This window comes from Epinephelus fuscoguttatus, linkage group LG21 (assembly GCF_011397635.1).
Source record: "Epinephelus fuscoguttatus linkage group LG21, E.fuscoguttatus.final_Chr_v1".
In the NCBI taxonomy this organism is placed as follows: domain Eukaryota; kingdom Metazoa; phylum Chordata; class Actinopteri; order Perciformes; family Serranidae; genus Epinephelus; species Epinephelus fuscoguttatus.
Genome location: NC_064772.1, coordinates 17,151,270 through 17,164,806, shown reverse-complemented (window position 1 = coordinate 17,164,806; position 13,537 = coordinate 17,151,270). Strand labels below are relative to the sequence as shown.

At 41.4% G+C, this 13,537-nt stretch overlaps 1 protein-coding gene across 1 annotated transcript in view; it reads right to left on the bottom strand.

The window, feature by feature from the left end:
- The window catches only part of LOC125881847 (tyrosine-protein kinase yes-like), a 32,996-nt gene extending 20,064 nt beyond the window's left edge, over positions 1-12,932 (bottom strand). Inside the window, exons 1-2 of the mRNA XM_049565229.1 lie at positions 12,689-12,932; positions 12,351-12,523 (exon numbers count right to left, since the gene is read on the bottom strand). The gene's annotated coding sequence lies outside the window, so the exon portion shown is untranslated. The remainder of the gene's footprint in view (positions 1-12,350; positions 12,524-12,688) is intronic.
- Positions 12,933-13,537: the final 605 nt, after the last annotated feature.

The window sequence follows — 13,537 nt, the reverse complement described above, 5'->3', positions numbered from 1 at the left end:
TGTGTGCCTATTATTTATTTTCCCATGGTGGAGCGGGGTCGAATCCTGTGAAAATATTCTTTTTTACGTTTCACAGGGCTGCACGGTTCTTTAATATGGCACATGTTTATTTAGACAGGCACCAGAGACGAAACTGTGTAGACCTATTTAGAAAATTTATGAGATAGGAGTTAAATTTACAGGAAAAGCAACTTGGCCTCTTCCTGTTTTCAACATTCCGTCATAACAAGTGTGATTCAAACCGCGACTGAGTGTCGGTTTGTGACTGGGTTCCTCCAACAAGAGTCCACAGACGGAGCACGTTGGCTATGTTTTGATATTCTTCTGAAAAAATGAATAAAGAGGCCTTCGCGAGGACAGCTACGTGTTCTCTTCCTGGTTGAAAACAGCTGTTGTCACTACGACAACCACAGACGCATTCGGCTGAAGGTCACCAGTTAACATAGTCGCGAGTAAATCCAAAACACCGGCAGACCGACCAACCTTAATTTATTCGGGAAACAGGACCGCTCAGGTTCAAGCAGGGTGTCGAAATAATTACTAGACATTACTACAATACTAAAGTTGGTGAAAAAACAGAAATGAATTGATGCTACATTCTCAAAACTCTCCGCTAAACACACGTAGGCCTAAATCATTTTTTGTGGTAATCGCTTTTCTATCCCCCATAATGGGGCGAGGCCATGACGTCAAGGGACGTGCCGCTCTGGTCTATAGAACCTCATCAAGCCAAACCTCAAAATCCAAGATGGCTTCTCCGAGCGTCTATAGTAGTGAAAGCTGTAGTGATACATACTTCTGTTGGATCTGTGGACCTGTTGCTACAGTGTTGTATGAGTAAAATACATCATAATGCCTTACTATCGCAACCTGGTTAAAGCCACCCCCACTGTGAAATTATGTTTTTTCCAACTTTTATTACTGGAACACGATCAACTTGTGTTTGACGTCATTTCCAGTTTTGGCATCCAACTCCCAAGGTAAATGGAACGCGGCACATTATCTGCTAAATGTCAGCATGTTAGCATACTGATGTTAGCATTTAGCTCAAATCAAACAGCCTCAAGGGCCACAAGCTGTCGTCTTTTTATTATTAAAAGCAGAACACTCTGAGTTCATGCATTATCGCAACCAAACCTATTATTTATAACACATAAGCATAGGAGTAATAAGCCTGGCCAAGTACGTGCCTTTAAACTCTGCTCGTGCATTTCATTAAGCAGAGGGCTTACCCAAGCACACTACTCGTAGGGCCATGGGACTGTTTATGCACAAGTGTTTAGGGTTTTCCAAGTAATGCATGTGTATGGGAAGTACTGAGCATACGAATGGATAAATGAGCCTTGGATTATGCTTTACGAGCTCTGTGAGAGTTTGTAATCAGATGTTTTGATAGAGTTTTGCTGATGTTAAATGCGGCCCCCTATGACTTCAATTCATCAAGAATTTTCTCAGTTTTTGAATTCTTCGTTCACCATGTAGGCATGCAAGAAAATCAACATGTACATCAGTTTGATGTGCAAATGGTCATTTTGTGCGTGAAGTATTCCTTAAATAAATGTTATAGAAACTAATAGCAATAGATCAGCCATTGTTTAAATCATGTGTTATATCGACTTATACAGTGAGATTTTGAAAAATGTTTGTATTTTTTTGCTTGTTTAAGATGCATTTTCATTTTTGGGTTTAATCAGCGTTAAAAAGAACATAGAATTCCCACTGGAGAGAAGAGCGCCTTGAGCTGTCAGCAGACAGGGTGTGTACATACACACATGTTCCCCAGTCATATGATATATGGTCCACCATCTTTACTAAGAGCTGAACTAAAGCTGCACTCACTATACAAATGAAATGAATTCCTCTGGAGAGATGTCTTTAAAACACGGTGAATTGTTGCCTTTTCTGCTCATAACGACACAATATACACGTGTAGCTCTGCAAAGCAACAGAATAACTCAGATAAATCCCCATTAGTGGCTGTGTGGGCAAAGACAATGATTTAGAAACAGAGAGGAGGAACAGGAGGCTGGTTGGATGAGGGAGGGGGCAACCAGGCAGACAGTGCCAACTCTACCAGCTTGAACTACTAGGAGGATTATGAGGATGGAGGATTTACCCTAAGAGGATAATAACAGAAAACAAAACAGTGAACCACCAGGCCCCGCAGCTGAAACAGTGCTGACCCCAGAATCAACCTACACACGCTCATTTTGGCCTGCGGTGACCTTCAATATTTTCAACAGCGAGATGTGTGTCATCGCTGAGAGGGATCTCTGTTGGAGGGCTCTTACGGACTCTCAGCTGTGATGATACGATGTAGAGCGGGAGCCTCTGAATCAGCTCAGCTAACCCTCTATCAGTGCCATGTTGTTCAAACCAGCCAGCCACCACATAATGACACCACGGGCACCGTCCTCACTTCACACTGCAACACCAAAGTGAAAATGCAGCAACCATGGATAAGGTAAAAACTGATGTAACCTGGTTGGCATTTAAAGGGACAGTTCACCCCTAAATACATATTTTGCCTCATACCTGTAGTGCTTTATATCAATCTAGATTGTTTTGGTGTGAGTTGGAGATATCAGTCTTAGGGATGTCTGCCTTCTGTCCAATATAAGGGTCCTGAAACACCAAGCTGACTGTTGGCTGTCGGTCAGTGTCCGGCTGTTGGTGAACGTCTGTTGCCCTAGTTTTTGCAATGTGTTCTCCACTGTTGGCCCTTGTCGACCCTTGTTGACTGTTTTTTGGTTGATTCAGCATGTTGAATTGGCATCTGAGCCCATTGGTGGACACTATCACTCTGACTGGCAGTTCAGCTTAGCACACGAGAAGAGAGACAGAAGGGAGAAAAGCAAACAAATGACTAAAGTCACGAGGACGTAAGTTGTTAGATTAGGTAAGATTTTTTTTTAGCCACTGAGCTTTTTAGTAGAAACAATTCACATTTGTTTGTGTTATTGTTTGCTACAGCGTGGTAAAAATCAAGTTAATCGGCCTTGTCTGGTTTCCCTCTTTGAGTGACGAATACAGACTACCACCGCCTGCTAGCATGAAGAGTTATTTCCTCTCAAGTGGCGCAGAACGCACAGGCTCATTTGAGATGAACTGTGCCTAACCTGGAAAGTGGATGAGATCAGGCGGCTGCAGCAGGAGGCGGTGACAAAAAGTAATCAATCAATAATTAAAACAGTCCAATATTAATATACAGTAGACTAAGTATCGTCTTTGATGACTAAACTTCACCATCAGTCTCATGACATGTTTTCTGTTAAAGAATAAACCTTCAAATCAGACAAATAAAATCAAAATCTCTCTTAAATTCAACAAAAGTCAATATCTGAACCAATCTTGGATCGGGTGAGAGCCAGGCATTGCCCATCATGCCCTGGGTCTTGCAGTCAGTGGAGAGCGACTGCAGCGCGAGATTATTGCTGTCCACTTCTGTATGACATCAGAACAGGTTGGAATGAAGTCGGACACTGGCATACACTGTGCGGCGATCACCGGCGATCAAATCTGTGCAGGCCTGGCTCATCTTGAACAAGCCTGCTAGTTGGCTGTTAGCTGTAGTCTTCATGCTGCGTTCAAGTGCAACTTTTTGGACACAGGTGAAGTAAGGCAACCCAACAGTTGGCCTTTGGCATCACTAGTTCTTTGAAGATGGTTTGGTATGTCTGGGCCTCAAAGAAACTAGATGGCACTTAACTTGTGGTGCTCAAAGTGCCAAAAACATATATTCAAAAACACTTAACAGCAATGTCTCTTTCCAGAAATCAAGACGTGGTTTCTCAAGATAATCCACAGACCTTGTTGTGAACATTTTCATGTAGAAACCATTTTATTTCTACCAAACTACACCCGCCAACCAAAACAGCTGTGCAGAAGGAAGTGTGGATCTACACCACTGAGCTAACTAATGTTACAGTTAAGCTAAAGAGGATGCCATTAATGTTTACATCTTGCGCTGTCACAAGTATATTTTGAACAGCACAAGCTGAGTGCCATCTAGTTCCATTATAGTGGAAAGAAGGCAGACATCTCTATTACCACTCTGTAGTAAAACAGTAGTACAATCTAGATTGATACATAGCTCTACAGGTAAGAGTATCTATGTATTTGATTAAGGGGGTGAAATGTCCCTTTAATGTTGCAAAGACCAAAAAGCCATAATGAAATGTGTCTGGAAAAAAGATCACAGAAAATAAAGATCACACCTCATCTTATAAATAATGTAAGTCCAAAACTGTGCAGCCAAACTGGATCCTAAATGCCAAACCTCACTGACTTTTACGTCCAAGTCTATTCCCTCAAACACAAGCTCATTCCTGAACAGCAGAGCCATGAAACCACAGGGAAAATCTGCCTTGCTGCTAATTATAGCAACTTCTTCTCATTGCTGACAACATCCCACTGCCCCCAGGATGATAACATGACCTACAACAGCACATCGCATGCAAACACGAGAGAAAACTCCCGGTTGCACCGTTCAGAGCCACACAGAAACAATGGGAGAGAAAGGTGAAGAGTTGAAATGAGGAAGTTTACATGTCATCACAAAATACAAACATGTACAGAGGCTCCTTCCTCTCATGGAGAGGTGTGTTGCTATTATAGTTCTGACAGATAGAGACAGAAGGTAACAACAAAGTGAGCTTGACTTTTCATTCAGCTTAAATCAAAGCACTGTGATTTGGTACAGACTGTTTGAGATGATCTGCTGAAGGCTAAAATGTCTCTCTTTAGCCAACATGACTGAAATCTGAATAACAAATATGTGCATTCTTTTATTCAATACCAGAAGAAGCCTCCTCTTTTGAGAGAACCACAGAGAGATGAATATGAAAACAAAAACCTTGAAAAACTCAAGTTTCTTTCTATCACCTGAGTTTGTTTGCTATAAAAACCTTAAACTTCCCATCTCCCTGCACAGTTTGTAGTGCCACACACTAGACACTATCTTTGTTTAATATTCTGTAGAAGTGCTATCTGGTGAGGACTCTGTCTTGCTCAAGGACACTTCATCAGGGGAGATACTCCAGCCTGAAACATGATAACTGCGGGTAGCTGGAGGGTAAACACCAACACAGAGCAGCTCAGGGTCAAAGCTTCGGTTACAGAGCAAGCTGTGGCAGTGAATTTAAGTGCAATTAATTGTTTTTAAATGTCAGAAGATTGTAGGAAAATGCTTGTTACAACTTCCCAAAGTCGAATGTGACATCTGCAGATATCTTAAGCCTGGTATACACTGTGATTTTTGGGCTGTCCCAGATGATAGATGACCAAAATGAAAGAAACATGCTGATATCTTTGGTCGTGGCTCTGAAACAGTGGTCCTACATTGCACAGTGAGAGGGGTTCAAAGATGGCTGTTGTCAAGGTCTTGTGATCAAAGACAGCCTGGAATAAAATTCTGACAGTGCCAAAAATTTAGGATCACCATCTCACTGTGTGACTGCTGTTATGACCTATGTGCGTCTACTATCCAGCCAATAGAAATGTAGCATGAAATGACGCACCGGAGCTAAACCTAAACAAACAGAGAGCAGCTCACCATGGAGGCAAAACATGCTAAAAAGAAATGTGTGGGATTCCAGCAAAGCGGAAAACCTTCTTGAGTTGTGGCAGCAGAAGTCTTGCATATATGATGTGTCCTCCAGCTCGTACCATGATCGCCTAAAGAAGGACGAAGCATGGATGGAAATAACGGCAGAGTTGCCCACAAAACTTTAGGTTATTGAACGTTATAGGTAATGTGACCCTTTATATTGTGCTTCACAGTTGGAGAGGTAATAACCTGTGCAGCATCCTTGCGCACTCAGTAGGGGAAGCCATTGCATCGTACGTCGTAGCCTGAGATTCAGTAGGCGCGTGTGATCGTACAGTCTGTATAAATCAAGCCTGATGCCGTACCCAAGTTTATTAGATCCAAGTCTCACAGTGTAGCTGCACTAACCTTAAGCAATTTCCAAAATCTCAGTCTATGTGCTATGATTAAGTCGTACTTGTCTAGTGACACATCGAGGTCGTGGGCGGTTAGGATTTGGGCAGAGGTCATGGTTAGAGCTAGTACTAACCAATCTTGGATATTCTTTGAGATTACAGTGGCACATTTACGGGAAAAAAAACCCTCAGCTGTACTGCCAGAATGTCAGCTGATGTAGTATAAAGAACAGAGTTTTGAGTCCTATGTCAGTCACTGTTGGTTTATCATCTTTAGACTTACTTGACTTACTATTTTCAGTTGTATAAAGCTGCTGAATGTACACTGTGTGCATGAACTTAAGCAGAATAGCCGAATAGACCGCCATTATTCACGTTGCTAGGATGCCTAGGAAAACACACCTAGGTAGCATTGTTGGATACAGACACCTGGATGCATATAGCATCTGCCAATATCTTACTTTGTCCGACTGCCAGCCCTAAATGCAAAGAACAACAGCCAAAACACATTTATTCCACAAGGCCTGGCAGCAACCCACAAGTATATATAATAAACATAAAAAAATGACATGTATAACTTGAAGTCTGAGAAGGCTTCAGATATTCCCCTCCATGAACAGCTGAGGTTCCTTGTGACTTGTTTTCACCTGGAGCAAACATAGTTTAAAGGCCTAACATTTACATATTCTTCTGTTACTGTGATAACTTTAAACATGCGCTCTTCTTATCAGCGACCTGTCTTCGGTTTCCTCCCCCTCTACTCCAACCACAGAGTGAGAATTCCACACAGGCTTCACAAAATGCTGATAAGACAGAGGAGAGCTCGGTGTTTTTCTCTCTCACACTCGCTGATGGAGCGATGAAGAAGTTTGGGTGCTTGTGCTGGACATGGTACAGAATTCTAAAGAAGGCTGCGGAGACAAAGTTTAGCTGAGTAAGCTGACAGTGCAGGATTACTGGAGGGCCAAGTCATCCTGATTTACATTCCTAATTGTCAGAAAGCAGCCCAGGCACCAGGAGAAGATGTTGTTACATGTCTGCAAACCACATATACTGCATATCATATCATATCATATCATATCATATCATATCATATTAACATTTCTAAAGTGACATAGTGTATGAGCTGACTGTCATGTGGAGGTGGAAGGGATGGTGGGTGGTGTGACACCTAGGTGAGACACCTGCCTGCAGGCCACTGTCTGAGACAAACAAACATAGAAACTGGTTGTCTTTTAGTGAGTCATGGCTGTGTTTCCAGCTGGGACAGTGCCATTAAAAGCAGTTGCCTTTTAGTGAGACATCATTGGCCTCTCCTGCTGCGACTGTGCGAGCAAAAGCGGCTGTTTCAATCCAAAACAGGATCTTTTTCTAACAATAACTAAGTGGATTTTGTGGTGAAATCTAACCCCACATTAAGCACAGGGTTGTTGAAAAAAAACCCCCAAAAGTTAAGTTTTAATGTATCTGCTATGTAACATATCCTTGGCTTGCAGAAAAATTGAAACAAAAAGTATCTGTATCATATTGAATTAAAAATGTGTATCACCCCTCCCTATTGAACAGATTTTAAATCTGTATTTTGCATATTATGCATTATAACTAAACTAAACCCTGGTTCTAAAATATGTTTGGTCTTTTTAGTATCTCACGTTTACAGCCTCCACTCCTCTGGGGTTAAAGATATTTAGACGCTGATGAAGTCGACATTTGGCTTGATGACAGCAGAGCTGAGGGGGATGAAGGTGGAGTTCCTCTATCCATCAGTCTGAGTGAAACCCTGCCCAGCATCCCGTCGGACAGCTGTTAGCAGCTGACGCTGCGCCTGCAGACGGGGAGGGTCTCTGGGGCTTTACTGGGCTTCAGATCTGCAACAGATGCTGCCTGCCACCATCTATCGCATTCCTCTGATGCCAAAGGGTTAAAACTGGGTCTAGAGAGATGTCATGTGATGCTACGGATGTGAAGCCTCAGAGCGTCTACAGAAACATCAATAAATGATTTAAAATTAGATCTAGACTGGGTGTAGAGTTCTGTGGCGAGCAAAGTAACCTGATCCTGACGCTTACAACAGATTTAAGACAAGAAAGGAAAATATTAAAAACAGTGGAAAAGAATGGAGAGACTTCAGATCACTCGACTGTTTCACTTTGAAATACAGCAGCTTAATTCCTCAGCTGTCTTTAGCACCAATACTTCAGTCCTGGGTAAAAAACTGTCCTGGAAATTTGAGTCAACATCCTCAGGAATTTAACTAAACCTGACAAATCAGTACACAAAGTCCTCACAGAGAAGCTTTCCGATGCTGCCAGAGAACAGACATCACACACATCCTCTAGAATAAACAGGTCTCATGGGAATACCTGAACACTGGCACCTGAGTCTAGGGTGAGTGTGAGCTATTTTGGGAATCTGAGTGTGTCTACAATCATCCATTTGTCAGCACATAACAGGGCTGGCTGTTTGAACTGTCAACATCTAATGGAGTGACAGTAAAAGCGGCATGATGATCTGGATCAGGCTGTTCTCTCTGGAAAAATACATCCGAACCCACCATCACATTATTGACAGCTGACAAGACGATCATCTTAAGATGTCTCTATGATTTTCAGTCCAAGTCTCTCATACAAGTACGGGGTGAGCTCTCTTTAAGTGTGGGCTCTGCCTGAGAAAATAATTTAGAAAATGTACAAAGCAAATTCAGTGCCTGCCCAGTACTTAGTATAATTTAATTTAGTGAGCTCTTGGGCAGCACCCTAAAGGATTTAACACTACACACAAGTAGAACCTGTTCCTGTCTTTTTTCTGCTTACCTTTTTCCCAATATTGCCTGCTTAATTTTAGAGATATCTTACAATATTTACAAAGGAGATGCTTGCACATCTCAGATGCGGATTTATAAATAATTAAGTTGCATGTTAGCTCAGATTATACGGCTGTTAAACGTCCACTCAGACCTTTAAAACTGCAAATGAAACCAGTGTTTCATAGAGCTGTTGCCTTGCTCAAAGTCTCTCCTGTTAGGAATTACAAATATTAATTTATTTAACTTGCAACTCTTCTTCCTAAAGCTAAAAAAGACATCTCAATTAACAAAATCAGCTGCTACATACAGATTGAACAGCATCGTAGCTTTGCACCGGTCCCACACACCGGATTGGTTTCAGCTTAATACTGACCTTATTAAGCAGTTCACACATCTGCAATTTACATAATCGTTTTTTGTCAATGTCATTTTAAAAGTAAGTGTTTCCACTATCTGTCGCATCCACTCAGCAATCTCTGCTTCATGTTACGTTAAATAAAAATGATTTAAATGGTCCCAGGCAGTGAGGTCTACTGATTTTAAATTGGTGATTTGAACATAACAGTAGAGGACTGACGCTGATCATTAGACAAGTTTTGAGAATTTGTATCGGGAGGGAAAAAGTTAAATCCCAGTTTGTTGAATCGTAATATGCTGAGTTGAGCTGTGACATTTAACCCTACGTGGACTACCAACTGGGGTCTCTGGGACCCAAAAATAAACTACTGTTAGAAACAACCACCACCTCCGAAACTAACCAGCTATTGAAACTGCAAAGGTAGAAATTGGTGCTCTAAAGTGGGCCCCCAGGACCTCAATATCTTGGTGCCTTGAAAAATCACTAGTCAAAATGAAATGAAGTCATTAAGAACAAATTGATTGAATTGGAAAGAAAGAATAAACACCTGCAAGATATGAAAAAAAGTATACCTCTGGGGTCTATGGGGACCCCAGTTGGTAGTAGGGATCACTTAACGGGCCTACCAGGGACAGGCCCCAATGTACCAAGGTATGTATCAAGGGCCCCCTGGCCTTCACTTACAACATGTCTCTGAAATTAACATGTGCAGACCCAGAAGAGACTCAACACAACCACAGGGAGACACAAAAAAACAACAAGGAGACACAAAATGACTAGAAAGAGAGACAATACAACCATAAAGAGACACAAAAAGACTACAAGGAGACACAACACAACCACTAAGAGACACAACACAAACACAAAGAGACTATAAGTAGACACATAACAGCAGCAAGGAGTCAAAAACACTACAAGGAGATGCAAAACAACCACAGCAAGACACAACACAACCACAAGGAGACACAAAATCATTACAGAGACACAAATAACTGGATAGACACACAACATGACTACAAAGAGACACAACACAACCACAAAGAGACACAAAAAGACTACAAGGAGACACAAACAAACAACAAGGAGACACAAAAAGCTAGAAAGAGACATAAAATGACTACAAAGAGACACAACACAACCACAAAGAGACAAAAATGACTACAAAGAGACACAACAAAACCACAAAGAGACACAAAGAGACTACAAGGAGACACAAAAGGACTAGAAAGAGACATAAAATGACTACAAAGAGACACAACACAACCACAAAGAGACAAAAATGACTACAAAGAGACAAAAGAAAACCACAAAGAGACACAGAGACTACAGGGAGACACAAAACAACCACAAGAAGACCCAAAAGGACTAGAAAGAGACAAAAAATGACTACAAAGAGACACAACACAACCACAGAGATAAAAATGACTACAAAGAGACACAACACAACCACAAAGAGACAAAAATGACTACAAAGAGACACAACAAAACCACAAAGAGACACAAAGAGACTACAAGGAGACACAAAAGGACTAGAAGGAGACATAAAATGACTACAAAGAGACACAACAAAACCACAAAGAGACACAAAAAGACTACAAGGAGACACAAAAGGACTAGAAAGAGACATAAAAGGACTACAAAGAGACAAAAGAAAACCACAAAGAGACTACAAGGAGACACAAAACAACCACAAGAAGACCAAAAGGACTAGAAAGAGACAAAAAATGACTACAAAGAGACACAACACAATCACAAAGATAAAAATGACTACAAAGAGACACAACACAACCACAAAGAGACAAAAATGACTACAAAGAGACACAACAAAACCACAAAGAGACACAAAGAGACTACAAGGAGACACAAAAGGACTAGAAAGAGACATAAAATGACTACAAAGAGACACAACACAACCACAGAGAGACACAAAAAACAATAGAGCGAGACACAACATGACTACAAAGAGACACAAAACCACAAAAGGATGCATTACGATGCAGACGACTACAAAGAGGTGCAAAACAACCACCAAGTCTGCTTGTCTTGCACCTATGAAGGAGAGGGGGTGGTGGTCCTTTGCACTTCTGTGCCCAGGGGCCCATTGTCTCATAATCCACCCATGCTCTGTGGGATGAGGGTTTATATAAAACTTGCTTTCCAGAGATGAGACTTTGAACAGGAATTCTAACCTTCTTGAGCATGAGCTCATACAGAACTCTGGGCCAACAAAGACACTGTCCACTCACTGTGTAGTGTGTACAGAGTGACGGTGCCACATATTAATAACATTTTATCTTATAAATCACAGCATTCTCCCCTCCATGTCCACCAGCCCTTATATGGATCCACACTAGCATTAATTCAGTCCCAGTTCTGCTGAGCTGTTCAGGATGAGCTGGATCCTTTACATGATATGTTCCCGACTCACCTCAAGCGTGACAGTCGCTTTAATTTGAGTGTCACACACTGTGCGGGTAATGAGGACACTTCCCCAGCCCCTGGCCTCAAAGCCAAAGTGGAAAAAAAGTAGGAGAAGAATAAAGCAACAGCACAAACTGGGGAAGCCACAGAGAGAAACTGTGACTCAGCTGTTCGATCAGGAAGTTTGAAATCAGACTGAGAGCATCACTAAAAGAGCCTGAACCTCCTCTTCCTCCTCCTCCTCCTCCTCCTCCTCTTTCTTCTCCTTAACCTGCTACTGATTTAACATTAATCTGACTCAGCATGAGTCAAAGATTGGGTTAAATATCTGGAATGATGAGGTGGCACTTTTGCTTCTTTTGTCTGGGGCCAACATGACTTTAAATTAAGACAAGAAGTGGGAGACAGAGGTCAGAGCAGATGTAGCAGGAGGAGTTTTTTGTTTTACTAGCACTGTAAATATCATTACAGATGTTATTATATAGTGAAATATATGTGGTGTGGTGACCTTGTCCTACTTTAAAGTATCTATCTGCTGTCTGGTGTGGTTGCACTGACACTCCTGTGGGACTCAAAGCACATGCAGATCCTCACTGAGATTTTTACCTCTTTAAAAATGATCTGCTGATGAACACATAGCTCCTGGAGAATTACACTCCATGCTACACCCCACAGTCAGGTATATGTGTGTATCATCTTAAGACAGTTTCATTCCTTTGTTGATGACAGGTCAGACAGGCGAGCAGCTGCGTTTCGGCCCATCCTTTTTTTTTTTTTAACCCTGCTCACAAAGACCACTTCAATTTAGGATTTTTTTTTTACCTTCACAAATCAGCCTTCTTCTTCTTGTGTATTCTCCTTTCTCCCCTCTTCCTCTCCTCAGTCAGATCCGGGACGAGTAAAAAAAAAACCAATCCGAGTTATTCCAACCGGGACCGAACCGCCTTCATCCTCACTTCATCCATCCAGCAGAGCAACTGTGGTGAGATTTGCAGCTGAAGTTAAAGCACAGCAGAGGCACAGGGTGTGAGGATGGAGGACACTGTCATTGTCATCACACAGGATTAATCCAGCTGCAGCATTACAAGACAAAAAAAAAAGTCAGATCCCTAAAGTGTCCCAGCTCTTTGTAGCTCCCTACTTCCTACTACTAAACTTACATCAACCCCCACATAACAACATGGCCGACCCTGCCTGCGGGACTGGAGAGCCACACACAGCTGGAGAGAACCGTGTGTCCGGTGCAGCTGATCAGGGAGCAGCAGGGGAGGTGAGGATCACACACACCCAGGAGGAGAACCGGCTCAGTAAGGAAAATATAAAGAGACGATAATGTGAGAGGCGACAGAGGAGCGGACCGGCTGAGAGGAGGATGGTTGCATGCGAGTAGAAAAAGGGAGGACTCAAAGCGTCCTCAATCTGAACCGTTTTCAGGCTCCAGTACAGATCTCTAACGCCCCCTGCTGACCGTCGTGTTGTTACTGCAGCTGCACATCTGCATCAGTTTTACTGGCCCAGTGTAGGATACAGGGCAGGAATGCAATTAAGTACATTTACTACACTTATATATGATTTTGAAGTACTTTACTTGACTATTTTAGATTTATTTATAACATATATTTTATTTATACTTTTATATTTATTTTATGTATTTTAATTTATTTTTTATTTTAATTCTATTTTTTAATGGGGATTTTTTTTTAAAATTGTAAATCATTTAGAATAAATTAAACCTTTTATATATTTTTTTCTCTTTATTCTTTTATTGTAAATCTGTATCCTTCATTATGATTGATGTTTTACTGCTCTGTAAAGCACTCTGAATTACCCTGGTGTATGAAATGTGCTATACAAATAAAGCTGCTTTGCCAATTTTCATTTTATGTTACCCACATTTTTACTCCACTACATTTATTTAACAGCTGGAATTAATGTGCAGATTCAGATTATAAATAAATACATATTTTCCTCTTATCTGCAGTTCTTTTTTTTAAATAATAATAATAATA